We start from the raw sequence: 15,126 nt of genomic DNA on the forward strand, positions 1-15,126 counted from the left end.
TCAGATAACTTCTTATCAAAACATGGAAGTCTCCCACCAAAAGCCCATATTTTATTTTGAAGTGGATCATTAATTCTCTCTCATCTACTAAGTGCTCTTCTCAAAGTAGTATGGTTTAAGTTCAAGTCAATACAAGTTTGTCTCATATATCTACCCTTTCTTGAATGATGACTTACCAAAGAGGTTGTAATAGCCCTTCGAGCAACTCTCTTATCCTTCTCCCTGCTATTTTTCCCTATGCTATTGAGAGCACTGAAAAGATTCTTCATAATAATGGAAAGCATAGATCTCATCTTTTGCATCTTTAATAAGTGCATAAAAGCTGACATTGCTCCACCACTATCTTGTTGCTGAAAAATATGTTATATAGTCTTGGAGACCATAAATGAATTGTTCTTTCTAATTTTTTCCCTTCCAAATTGGTAATAATTTTTTCATCAATTTCAATTATCCATTTTGGTGTTTTAGAACCTTCATGTCGATTATAATTAAGAGATATGTAAGGTTCCTATGCATTGTCATGTTCGGCATGGTCAATCATGCAATTTACATTATGACGTGGTCGCATTTCATTCTCCAAATTTTTATTCTTTAAATTTTCAATCCCAACATTATCATTTTTAATTGGTACAATTTCATTCCCCAACTGCACATATTCATTATCTAACTTTATGATTTCACCTTCGACCAATACATCATCAACTTGACTCACATTTAACATACTTTATCTTTTTCTTTAGTGATTTACCTTGTCCTTTTCCCTATATGTCACAATGTCTTCACTTGATACCTTCCTTTTTTATTTAGCACATTGACAACTACTGCTCCTCATTCAGATGACAATATCAGGCACCTAATGATATATTATTGAACATTTTTTGATCATTTGGGCCCCAAAAAGTCAATTTTTCTAAAACCCATAAAAATGACCACACAAAAAGTGATATTGTTAGGTCTGCAGTGATAGGGAATAGGCTGGGAAAATCATGCTAGTTTAATCAGGTATCCGACCTCATATCAGATACTTGATACTAAATCAGATATCTAATATCAGATCAAATATTCGATATTTATTCCCAAATTTTGCATGGAATCAGGGGCAATGTAACAAATTTCATTAACTTATATATATATATATATATATATATATATATATATGATTATTATATTGTATTATTATTAAATATAATAATATATGTTATTATTGTTATAAGGTCTATAAATATAATATATATGATTGTTATATTATATTCTTATAATTTTTACTATTATTATTAATATATAATAATGCAATATATGTTATTATTATTATTACCTATAAATATAATACATTAATATATATAATTGATTATTATATTATATTATTATGTCCCAAGGGGCCCTAGGACCCTAAGGACACAATTGGTTGGTTCTAATGCATCTAGAGGGGTAACAAGTTAATCTATGACACCTCTTGATGCATTTCATTACAAGATATGTCACTAGGGGCCCTAGGACCCAAAAGGATGCATTTGGTTGGATCAAATGCATTAGAAGGGGTCATAGGTTAACCTATGACCCCTCTCGATACATTTCATGACAATGTATGTCCCTACGAGCCCTAGAGGCCCTAGGGAAGCATTTGATTGGTTCCAATGTGTCAAGAGCGGTCATACATTAACCTATCACCCCTATCAAAGTATTTCATGACAACATATGCCCCTAGGGGCCCTAGGAGCCCTAGGGATGCATTTTGTTGCTTCTAATGTGTCAAGAGAGGTCATAGGTTAACCTATGACCACTTTCGATGCATTTAATAACAATATATATCCCTAGGGGCCCTAAGGCCCCTAAGGACACATTCAATTTGTTCTAATGAGTAGAGATGGGTCATAGGTTAACCTATGACACCTATCAATCCATTTCATGACAATATATGCTTCTAGGGGTCCTAGGACCCCAAGAGACACATTTGGTTGGTTCTAATGCATCAAGATGGGTCATAGGATAACCTATGACCCCTCTTGATGCATTTCATGACAACTAATGTCCCTAAGGGCCCTAGGGCAACTAGGGATGCATTTGGTTTGTTCAAATGCATCAAGACGGGTCATAAGTTAACCTATGACCCCTCTTGATGCATTTCATGACAATGAATTTCCTTAGGGACCCTAGTGACACTAGGGATGCATTTGGCTGGTTTGAATGCACTAAGAGGGGTCACAGGTTAAAGTATGACACCTCTCAACACATTTCATGATGACGTATGTCCCCAGGATCCTTGGCACCCCTAGGGAACCATTTGGTTGGTTTGAATGCATCGATAGGGTTTATAGATTAATTTATGACCCCTTTTGATGCATTTTATGATAAGGGCCCCTAGGGACCCATTTGGTTGGTTCAAATGCATCAAGAGGGATCATAGGTTAACCTATGACTCCTCTCGATGCATTTCATGAAAATGTATGCCTTAGGGGACCTAGGGCCCCTAGGGATGCATTTGGTTGGTTTCAATACATTGAGAGTGGTCATAGGTTAACCTATGACCCCTATTGATGCATTTCATGAAAAAAAATGCCCCTAGGGGCCTTAGGAATCTAAGGACACATTTAGTTGGTTATAATGTATCAAGAGGGGCCATAGGTCAACCTAAGACCCCTCTCAATGCATTTCATGACAATGTATGTCACTAGGGGACCTGGTACTCCTAGGGACACATTTGGTTGGTTCTAATGCATTGAGAGGGGTTATACATTAAACTATGACCCCTATTGATACATTTTACAATAGCATATGTCACTAGAGGCCCTAGGTCCCCAAGGGACACAATTTTGTTGGTTCTAATGCATCAAGAGGGGTCATAGGTTACGTATTTGGTTGGTTCTAATGCTTTGAGAGCAGTCATAGGTTAACCTATGACCCCTCTCTATGCATTTCATGATAACATATGTCCCTAGGGGACCTAGAACCCTGAGCAACACATTTGGTAGGTTAGAATGCATCGAGAAGGGTCATAGGTTAACCTATGACACCTCTCAATGCATTACATGGCAATGTATGTCCCTACGGACCCTGGGGCCCCTAGGCACACATTTAGATGGTTTGAATGTGTTGAGAGGGGCCATAGGTTAACCTATGATCCCTCTCAATGCATTTCATGACAACGTATGTCCCTAGGGGACCTAAGGACCCTAGGGATGCATTTGATTGGTTCAAATGCATCGAGATGTGTCATAGGTTAACCTATGACCCCTATCAATGTATTTCATGATAACATATCACCATAATGGCCCTAAGATGCCAAGGGACACATTTGGTCAGTTACACTACCTTGAGAGGGGTCATAGGTTAACCTATAACACCTATCAATGAATTTCATGAAAAATTATGTCCTTAGGCACCCTAGGACCCCTTAGGATGCATTTGGTTGTTTCTAATAAGTCAAGAGGGGTCATAGGTTAACCTATGACCCCTCTTGACACATTTCATGATAATGTATGTCCCTAGGCACCCTAGGGCCCCTAGGGAATCTTTAGATTGGTTCCAATGTGTCAAGAGGGTTCATAAGATAACCTATGACCCCAATTTATTAGAGTAAATAATGAGATATTAATTATTTATTCTATTTACTTAATCTTACTTAGGTTAATGCATTCATTTAATGGTCGTAGTGATGAGTTTCTGAGAACATGAGAGTTTTTTCCCTTCTAGCATGTTTCACCTTTTTGTGGATGCTTAGTTGTCAACCTTATCTTCTACCTCTTTCTAGCTTGTTCTACAAGCTTCTATGAGGCCTTTATATTTAGGATCTCTCATTGTATCTTACAACTCATTTTCATTGTAAATACATTTTCAATGTTTTGCAATATGTTCTCTCTCAAGTCCATTTAGGTTTTTTCCAAGCTCCTCCTCTTCCTTCTTTGTTTCCCTTCAACAAGTTATTTGCATGCAGGTGATCTTGGTGAGCTATGGAGTTGGACTTCATCAACTCCAATTCAAGTCCCTCAAGCCCTTTGACCCGTCATCTGTGTAAGCTTAGATTATCATCATGGTATGTAGTGGGTGCGAATCCCACATGATAAAATGGTTGTATCTAGCTCCATCATGTCGAGGGGTGTTGGCATAGTGACTATATCCTTGATGAGATCCCTCTCCAATATTAGTACATGCTTTTGGTGTAGATTACTAGTGTTAGCATGACATCATCCCTACATCAACACCTTCTAGCACCTCTCCAAAGTCATTTTTACCTACTTGCAATTTTTTGGCCATATCTTGAGCATACAGAGGTATTTTTTCAATCTAAAAGAAGCACCAGAAAGTTGGTTCTGAGATGGAGACATTAGTGTAGGTATTTTAGAGTTTTGATGTAGTTTTCTTGCTCATTTTTGTAGTAAAATTTTGAAGTGCTATTTTTTACTCTAGCATGCATATCTTTTGTGTCCCATGTCTATTTTTTGAAAACATTATATTTTTGGAAAGCTAGTTTTGTCATATTTTCAAAAATGTGGTCTTTTTTTTGAGATTCAAGCCCATACTCTTTCTATCATGTTTTTGTCATTTTTTCTTTATGGTGGATATCTTGAGTGTTCTAGGTCTGAGGATCATTTTCAAGGCATGGGATCCTTTGTTTTAGGTTGTATTATCTTTTGTGTCAATTTTTTTCCTTTTCTAATCATTGTAGACATCATTTGTAAGTACTTTTATTTATACACACTCAGATAAAGTGCCACTCTTACATTTTGGGTTCATGAACATTGTTTTGAGATAGTTGTACTTGCACTCTTTTTATAAAGCACCATGGGGGTGATAGTTATTTCCATTTTTCTGCCCTCTTCCTTTGTCAAGTGAGTGTCCCATCTACGACAGTAGCCCCATGTAGCATCGATGTGATCGTGTCTTTATAGGTGTTTGTACATCTTTTCCTCTCATTGTTCTTGGTTCTTTCTGTAGAGGATTTTGGCTGACCTTCTCTATTGCCTCTCATCTCACCCTAACTACATTAAGGTGGGGTTATGCAATTTTTCTAATTTATCCCTGGTTCAATGGTTTGATAGTGTGAGCTATGTATTTAGTGGTTGATCCTATATACAAAGCGATTACAGTGGCTAGCTACCTATGCATTTCAGTGAGATGCATTATCTACCATATAGACATGCTCAGTTTGTGCCTTCTTCCATGGAGGTTCTTCAGATTAGAAGTTTCTTTCTGATTATAGATTTTGTAGTTTCTTCATGCTTCAGTGATGCTCTTCATGATCACTCTTTGTTCCTATTTTATGGGGACATTTCTCTAGTTGGAGACTTCTTAAATTCTTCATTAGGTTACCTCTTTTTGGGGGAGGGTTTTTTCCATGTGGTTTTCTCTCTTTCCCAATTTTTAGAGGTTGCATCTCTTTTTATTGTACATGGGTACCTAACATGGCCTTGTTGCGGGGACCCATTCTACATTTCATCTTAGTTTTGTGAGCTTAAAGCATTCCCTTAAGTTGCACTTAGGGGGGGGTGTTAGAGTAAATAATTATTTGGTTTTCTTTTTGGTTTCTCATCGATAGGTTATTTGCATGTAAGTGATGTTGGTGAGTTGTGGAGTTGGATTTCATCAACTCCTACATGGTATCAGAGCCCAAATCATTGGTTCAAGTCCCTCGAGCCCTTTGTCCCTTCATCTGCATAGGCTTAAATTATCAACATGGTATGTATTGGGTGAAAATCTCACATGAAAAATGGTTGTATCTAGCTATCATGTGGGGCATGTTATTATAGCAACAATATCCTCGATGAGATCCCTCTCCACCATTAGTACATGTTTTTGGTGTGATAAAAAATTTAAATAATCAATGCATTTCATGAAAACATATGTCCCTAGGGGCCCTAGGACCCCTAGGGACAGACTTGGTTGGCTCAAATACATCGAGAGGGGTCATAGGTTAACCTATGACACATCTTGATGCATTTCACGACAATGTATGTGCCTAGGGGCCCTACGATCCATAGGGACACAATTATTTGGTTCTAATCTATCAAGAGGGGTCATAGGTTAACCTATGCCACCTATTGATGCATTTCATGACAATGTATGTCTCTAGGGCCCTAGGACTTCTAGGGATGCAATTTTTTAGTTTTAAATAGCCTCTCAATGCATTTCATGACAACATATATCCCTAAGGGCCCTAGGACCCTCAGGGATGCATTTGGTTGGTTGTAATTATTCGAGAGGGGCTACAAGTTTACTATGACCCTTCTAGACACATTGCACCACAATTTAGGTCCCTAGGGAACCAAGGATCCTAAGGGACACATTTGGTTGGTTAAAATGCATTGAGAGGGGTCATAGGTTAACTTATGACACTAGGGACATACCTTGTCTTGAAATGCATCAAGAAGTGTCATAGGTTAACCTATGTCACCTCTCTATGCATTTTATGAAAACAAATCTCCCTAGGGGCCTAGGGCCCCTAGGGACACATTTGGTTGGTTTCAATGTGTTGAGAGGTGTTATACGTTAACCTATGACTATTATCAACACATTTCATGACAACATATGTCCCTAGGGACCCTAGGACACTAAGGGATGCATTTGGTTGGTTCTTATGTATTGAGAGGGGTCATGGGTTAACCTATGCCCCTCTTGATCCATTTCATCACAAAAAATATCTCTATGGGCCCTAGGGCCCCTAGGGATGCACTCGGTTCATTCCATTGCGTCAACAATGCTCATAGGTTAACTTATAACCCAGGTTAGCCTATGACCCCTATCAATGCATTTCATGACAATATTTGTCCCTAGGGACCCTAGGACCCCCAAGGATGAAAATGTTTGGTTCTAATGAGTCAAAAGGGCTAATAGGTTAAGCTATGACCTCTCTTGATGCATTTCATGACAATTTATGTCCCTAGGGGCTCGAGGAACCTAGGGACACAATTGGTTGGTTCTAATGCATCAAAAGGTGTCATAGGTTAACCTATGACTCATATCGACACATTTCATGAAAACTTATGTCTCTAGAGGCCTAGGACCACTAAGGACACATTTTTTTAGTTCTAATGCATTGAGAGCGATCATAGGATAACCTATGACAAATCTCAATGCATTTCATAACAACATATGTCCCTAGAGGCCCTAAGATGCCTAGGAATGCATTTGGTTTTTTCTAATGCATCGAGAGGGGTCATAGGTTAACCTATGACCTATGACCCCTATCAATGTATTTCATGAAAACATACGTTCCTAGGGGCCTTAGGGCCCTAGGGACATAATTGGTTGGCTTTAATGCATTGAGAGGAGTCATAGGTTAACCTATGATCCCACTTGATGAATTTTATGACAACATATGTCCTTAAGGCCCTAGGATCCTAAGGATGCATTTGGTTGGTTCTAATGCATCGAGAGGGGTCATTGGTTAACCTATGACCCCTATTGAAACATTTCATGACAAAGTATCCTAACAAACACATTTCATTGATTTGAATGAATTGAGGGGCATCATAGGTTAACATATGACCATTGTCAACGCATTTGAGCCAACAAAATGGGACCCTACGGATATACATTCTCATGAAATACATCATGAGGGGTCATAGGTTAACATGTAACCCCTCTTGACACATTTCATGACAACATATTGAGCCCCTAAGTACACATTTTTTTGGCTCCAATGTGTCGAGAGGGGTCATAAGTTAACATATGACCCCCATCAATGCATTTTATGACAACATATTTCCCTAGGGGCCCTAAGACCCCTATTGATGCATTTGGTTGGTTCTAATGCATTGAGAGGGGCCATAGCTTAACCTATGACCCCTCTCAATGCATTTTGTGGTAAAATATGTCCTACGGGCCCCACAAACCCCATGGACACACTTGGTTAGTTCTAATGCATCAAGAGGAGTCATAGGTTAACCTATGACCCCTCTCAACACATTTCATGAGAACATATGCCACTAAGGGCCCTAGTACCCATAGGGATGCATTTGTTTGGTTCTAAAGCATCAAAAGGGATCATAAGTTAACCTATAGCTTTTCTCAATGCATTTCATGAGAACTAATGCCTCTAGGGGCCCTAGGGCCCTTAGGAATGCATTTGGCTCATTACAATGTATCGAAAGGGGTGATACGTTAACCTATGACCCCTATCAACACATTTCATGACAACACATGTTCTTAGGGGCCTTAAAACCCATAGGAATGAATTTGGTTGGTTCTGATGCATTGAGAGGGGATCATAGGTTAACCTATGCTTCTCTTAATTAATTTCATCATAACAAATCTCCCTAGGGGCCCTAGGGCACCTAGGGATGCATTTTGTTTGTTTCATTGCGTTGACAGGGGTCATAGGTTAACGAATGACCTAGGGTAACCTATGATTTCTACCAATGCATTTCATGGAAACATATGTCCTTAGGGGCCCTAGAACCCCTAGGGACATAATTGTTTGGTTCTAATGCATTGAGAGGTGTCATAGGTTGACCTATGTCCCTAATCAATGCATTTCTTGACAATGTATGCCCTTAGGGGCTCTAGGACCCCTAGGGACACAATTTGTTGGTTCTAATGCATTGAAAGGGGTCATAGGTTAACCTATGACCCCTTTCGATGCATTTCATGACAACATATATCCCTAGAGACCTTAGAACATAGAGGAAAGAATTTGGTTGGCTCTAATGCATCAAGAGCAGTACTAGGATAAGCTATGACCTCTCTCATATCTTTCATGAAAAAATATGTCCTTAGAGGCCCTAAGACCCCTAGGGATGTATTTGGTTGGTTCTAATATGTTAACATAGGTCATAGGTTATTGACACATCTCATGCCAACATATGTCCCTAGGGCCCCTAGGGAGCCTAGGGATGCATTTCATTGGTTCCAATGTGGCGAGAGGGGTCATAAGTTAGCCTATGACCCCTCTTGGCACATTTCATGACAACATATGTTCCTAGGGGCCTTAGGAACCATAGGGACACAATTGGTTGGTTCTATTGCATTGAGAGGGATCATAGTGAACCCTCTCAATGTGTTTAAAGACAACATATGTCCCTAGTGGCCCTAGGACCCACAACAATGCATTTGGTTGGTTCTACTATGTCAAGAGGGGTCATAGATTAACCTATGACCCCTCTTGATGCATTTCATGACAACATATGTCCCTAAGGACCCTAAGACCTCGAGGGATGCATTTGGTTAGTTTGAATGTGTTGGGAGGAGTCATAGGTCAATCTATGATCCTTGTCAATGAATTTGATGACATGATATGTCCCGATGGGCCCTAAGGCCCCTAGGGACACATTTAGTTAGTTCAAATGCATTAGGAGGGGTCATAGGTTAACCTATGACACCTCTTGACACATTTAATGACAACATATGTCCCAAGGGGTCCTTGGGCCCCCAGGGATGCATTTGGTTGGTTCCATTGTTTTGAGAGAGGTTATAGGTTAACCTATGAAACTTATTGACACATTACATAATAACAATTGCCCCTAGGGGCCCTAGGAGCCTTAGGAATGCATTTGGTTTGTTGTAATGTGTTGAGAGGGGTTGTGTACTAATCTATGACCCCTCTCAAAAAATTTCATGAAAACTTATCTCCCTAAGGACCCTAGGGCTCCTAGGGATGCATTTGGTTAGTTGTAATGCATTGAGAGGGCTTATAGGTTAACCTATGACCCCCAATCGAGCCATTTCATGAAAACATATGTCCCTATGGGCCCTAAGACCCTAGGGAAGCATTTGGTTAATTCGAATGTGTTGAGAGCAATCATAAGTTAACCTATGACCCCTCTCGATACATTTCATGATAACATATGTCCCTAGGGGCCCTAGGTCAACTAGGGACCCATTTGGTTGGTTCAAATGCTTTGACAGGAGTCATAGGTTAATCTATGACCCCTACCAATGCATTACATGATAATATATGTCCCTAGGGTCTCTAGGACCTTTAGGGGTGAATTTGGTTTGTTCTAATGCATTGAGAGGGGTTATGTGTTAACCTACATCCCCTCTTTATGCATTTCATGACAACCTATCTACCGAAGGGATGTAGTGCCCCTAGGAGCACATTTGGTTGGTTCTAATGCATCAAGAGGACTGATAGGTTAAGCTATGATCCTTATTAACGCATTTCATGATAACATATGCCCCTACAAGCCTTAGGACCCCTAAGGACATATTTTTTTAGTATTAATGTGTCAAGAGTTGTCATAACTTAACCTATGATCCCTCTTAGTGCATTTCATGACAACATATGTCGATTGGTGCCTTAGGACCCCAAGGGAAGCATTTGGTTAGTTAGAATGTGTTGAGACAAGTCATAGTTAACCTATGAAACCTCTTGATATATTTCATGAAAATATATATCCCTAGGGGTTCTAAGTCCCATAGGGACCCATTTGGTTGATTCAAATTAATCGAGAGGGGTTCTAGGTTAACCAATGACAACTCTCAATGCTTTCAATGACAACATATGTCCCTATGGGTCCTTGGCCCCCTAGGGACACATTTGGTTGGTTCCAATGTGTTGAGAGAGGTCATAGGGTAACCAATGACCCTTATCGATGCATTACATGGCAACACATGTTGCTAGGGGACATAGGACCCTGGGAGACACATTTAGTAGGTTAGAATGCATTGAGAGGGGTCATAGGTTAACCTATGACACCTCTCAATGCATTACATGACAATGTATGTCCCTAGGGGTCCTAGGGCCCCTAGGGACACATTTAGTTGGTTTGAATGTGTAGAGAGGGGCCATAGGTTAACCTGTGATCCCTCTCAGCTCATTTCATGACAACGTATGTCCCTAGGGGCCCTAAGGACCCTTGGGATGCATTTGATTGGTTCAAATGCATTGAGATGGGTCATAGGTTAACCTATGACCCCTATCAATGTATTTCATGATAACAGATCTCCCTAATGGCACTAACACCTCGATGGACACATTTAGTTAGTTCCATTAACTTGAGAGGGGTCATAGGTTAACCTATGAAACCTATCAATGCATTTCATGAAAACTTATGTCCTTAGGCACCCTAAGTCCCCTTAGGATGCATTTGGTTGTTTGTAATGAGTCGACAGGGGTCATAGGTTAACCTATGACCCCTCTTGACACATTTCATGACAATATATATCCCTAGGAGCCCTAGGGCCCATAGGGAAGCATTAGATTTGTTCCAATGTATTGAGAAGGTTCATAGGTTAACCTATGACCCCAATATATTAGAGTAAATAATTAATAATTATTTATTTATTCTATTTACTTAATCTTACTTAGGTTAATGCATTCATTTAATGGTCATAGTGATGAGTTGTTGAGAACACAAGATTTTGTTATCTTCTAGCATGTTTCACCTTTTTGTGGATGCTTAGATGTCAACCTTATCTTCTACCTCTTTCCAGCTTGTTGTACAAGCTTTCATGAGGTCTTTATATTTGGGATCTCTCATTGTATCTCATATCTCATTTTCATTGTAAATACATTTTCATTGTTTTGCAATATGGTCTCTCTCAAGTCTATTTAGGGTTTTCCCAAGCTCCTCCTCTTCCTTCTTGGTTTCCCTTCAACAAGTTATTTGCATGCAGGTGATCTTGGTGAGCTATGGAGTTGGATTTTATCAACTCTGATATGGTATCAGAGCGTAGGTCACCGGTTCTAGTCCCTCAAGCCTTTTGACCCTCCATCTATGTAGGCTTAGATTATCAACATGGTATGTAGTGGGTGCAAATCCCACATGATAAATGGCTATATCTAGCTCCATCATCTCAAGGAGTGTTGGCATAGTGACTATATCCTTCATGAGATCCCTCTCCACCATCAGTACATGCTTTTGGTATAGATTACTAATGTTAGCATGACATCATCACTACATTAACACCTTCTAGCACCTCTCCAAAGTCATTTTTACCTAATTGCAAATTTTTGGCCATATCTTGAGCATACAAAGGTATTTTTCCAATTTGAAAGAAGCACCAAAAAGTTGGTTCTGAGATGGAGACATTAGTGTAGGTATTTTAGAGTTTTGATGTAGTTTTCTTGCTCATTTTTGTAGTAAAATTTTGAAGTTCTATTTTTTACTCTAGCATGCATATCTTTTGCATCCCATCTCTGTTTTTTGAAAATATTATATTTTTGGAAAGCTGGTTTTGTCACCTTTTAAAAAATGTGGTCTTTTCCCTAAGATTTAGGACCATACTCTTTCTATCATTTTTTGGCATTTTTTCTCTATGGTGGATATCTTGAGTGTTCTAGGTCTGAGGATCATTTTCAAGGCATGGGATCCTTTGTTTTAGGTTGTACTATCTTTTGTATCAATTTTTTTCCCTTTTTGGTCATTGTAGATATCATTTGTAAGCACTTTTATGTATACACAAATAAAGTGCAACTCTTGAATTTTAGGATCATGAACATTGTTTTGAGACAGTTTTACTTGCACTCTTTTTATAAAGCACCATGGGGGGATAGTTGTTTCCATTTTTCTGCCCTCTTCCTTTGTCAAGTGAGTGTCCCTTATACAACATTAGCCCCATGCAGCATTGGTGTGATCATGTCTTTATAGGTGTTTGTACATCTTTCCCCGTCTCATTGTTCTTGGTTCTTTCTGTAGAGGATTTTGGCCCACCTTCTTTGTTGCCCATCATCTCACCCTATCTGCATTAAGGGTTGGTTATGCTATTGTTATAATTTATCCTTGGTTCAATGTTTTGATAGTGTGAGCTATGTATTTAGTGGTTGATCCTATATACAAAGAAATTGCAGTGGCTAACTACCTATGCATTTCAATGAGATGCATCATCTACCATATAGACATGCTCAATTTGTGCCTTCTTCTTCCATGGAGGTTCTTTAGATTAGAAGTTTCTTTCTAATGATAGATTTTTTAGTTTCTACATGCTTTATTGATGCTCTTCATGATCACTCTTTGTTCCTATTTTATGGGGGCATTTCTCTAGTTGGAGACTTCTTTAGTTCTTCACTAGGTTACCTCTTTTTGGGGGAGGCTTTTTTCCATGTGGTTTTCTCTCTTTCCTAATTTTTAGAGGTCACGTCTCTTTGTATTGTACATGGGTACCTAACATGGCCTTGCTGCCAGGACTCATTCTACATTTCATCTCAGTTTTGTGAGCTTAAAGCATTCCCCTAAGTTGCACTTAGGTGGGGTGTTAGAGTAAATAATTATTTGATTTCCTTTTTGGTTTCTCTTTGATAGGTTATTTGCATGCAAGTGATCTTGGTGAGCTGTGGAGTTGGATTTCATCAAATCTTACATGGTATCAAAGCCTAGGTCATTGGTTTAAGTCCCTCAATCCCTTTGTCCCTTCATTTGTGTAGGCTTAGATTATCAACATGGTATGTAGTGGGTGCAAATCCCATAGGACAAATGGTTGTATCTGGCTCCATCATGTGGGGCATGTTGTCGTAGCAACAATATGCTCGATGAGATCCCTCTCCACCATCAGTATGTGCTTTTGGTGTGATGGAAAAATCTACACAATCAACGCATTTTGTGACAACATATGTCCCTAGGGGCCCCTATCAATGCATTTCATGACAATGTATGTCTCTAGGGCCCTGGGACTCCTAGGGACACAATTTGTTAGTTCTGAACAACCTCTCAATGCATGTCATGACAACATATATCCCTAAGGGCCCTAGGACCCTGAAGGACACATTTGGTGTTGGGTGATGCGACGTGCTTCCCTGCCCACAGGTTGTTAATTATGTGGTGTTCCATGTCCATTACCAGTCATGGCTTTTGGTGCAATGGTAAATGGGCCCTACAACTGGTATTAGAGCCTGGTTTTGGCCTGGTCATGGGTTCAAATCTCTCTTGTGCCTTCCCAACCCATGTAAGTGCTTGGTATGCACGTCAAGGGGAAGATTGTTGGGTGATGCAACGTGCTCCCCTACCCACAGGTGGTTAATTATGTGGTGTTCCATGTTCACTAACAGTCATGGCTTTTGGTGCAATGGTAAATGGGCCGTACTTTTGGTTGGCTGTAATTATTCAAAAGGGGTTACAGGTTTACTATGACCTCTCTAGACAAATTGCATAACAATTTATGTCCCTAGGGACCCAAGGATCCTAAGGGACACATTTGGTTGGTTAAAATGCATTGAGAGGGGTCATAGGTTAACTTATGACACTAGGGACATACCTTGTCATGAAATGCATCGAGAAGTGTCATATGTTAACCTATGTCATCTCTATACACATTTCATGACAACATATCTAGCTAGGAGCCTAGGGCCCCTAGGGACACATTTGGTTGGTTCCAATGTGTTGAGAGGTGTTATAGGTTAACCTATGACTATTATCAACACATTTCATGACAACATATGTTCCTAGGGACCCTAAGATACAAAGGCATGCATTTGGTTGGTTTTAATGTATCGATATGGGTCATGGGTCAACCTATTCCCCTCTTGATCATTTTCATCACAACGAATATCCCTATGGGCCCTAGGGCCCCTAGGAATGTACTTGGTTCATTCCATTGCATTGACAATGGTCATAGGTTAACTTATGACCTAGGTTAACCTATGACCCCTATCAATGCATTTCATGATAATATTTGTCCCTAGGGGCCCCAGGACCCCCAAGAATGCAAATGTTTGGTTGTAATGAGTGGAAAGGGGTAACAGGTTAAGCTATGACCTCTCTTGATGCATTTCATGACAATTTATGTTCTTAGGGGCTCTAAGACCCCAGGGACACAATTGGTTGGTTCTAATGCACCAAAAGGTGTCATAGGTTAACCTATGACTCCTATTGACACATTTCATGAAAACTTATGTCTCCAGAGGCCTAGGACCCCTAAGGATGCATTTTGTTGGTTCTAATGCATCGATAGAAATCATAGGATAACCTATGACCCCTCTCAATGAATTTCTCAAAAAAATACATGAAATGCACCTTTACTGATTTTGTATGATATTTCAAACCTCTAATCAGATCTTTAAGATCAAACAACCAATATTTCAAAGATTTACAAATTTCTCAATAAATCCCAAATCGGGTATGCCGAAAATAGTGCCAAAAACTTCACAGCTTCACATATTATTAATAAATCTAAAAGTGAAAATTTTTATAGAAATTTCAGCAGAATAACAGACTAAAAAATGACATCTCTAGATCTAAATAACATTTACACAAT

This window comes from Cupressus sempervirens, chromosome 1, assembly GCF_028749045.1.
Source record: "Cupressus sempervirens isolate cs-2001-9-10 chromosome 1, ASM2874904v1, whole genome shotgun sequence".
NCBI lineage: Eukaryota > Viridiplantae > Streptophyta > Pinopsida > Cupressales > Cupressaceae > Cupressus > Cupressus sempervirens.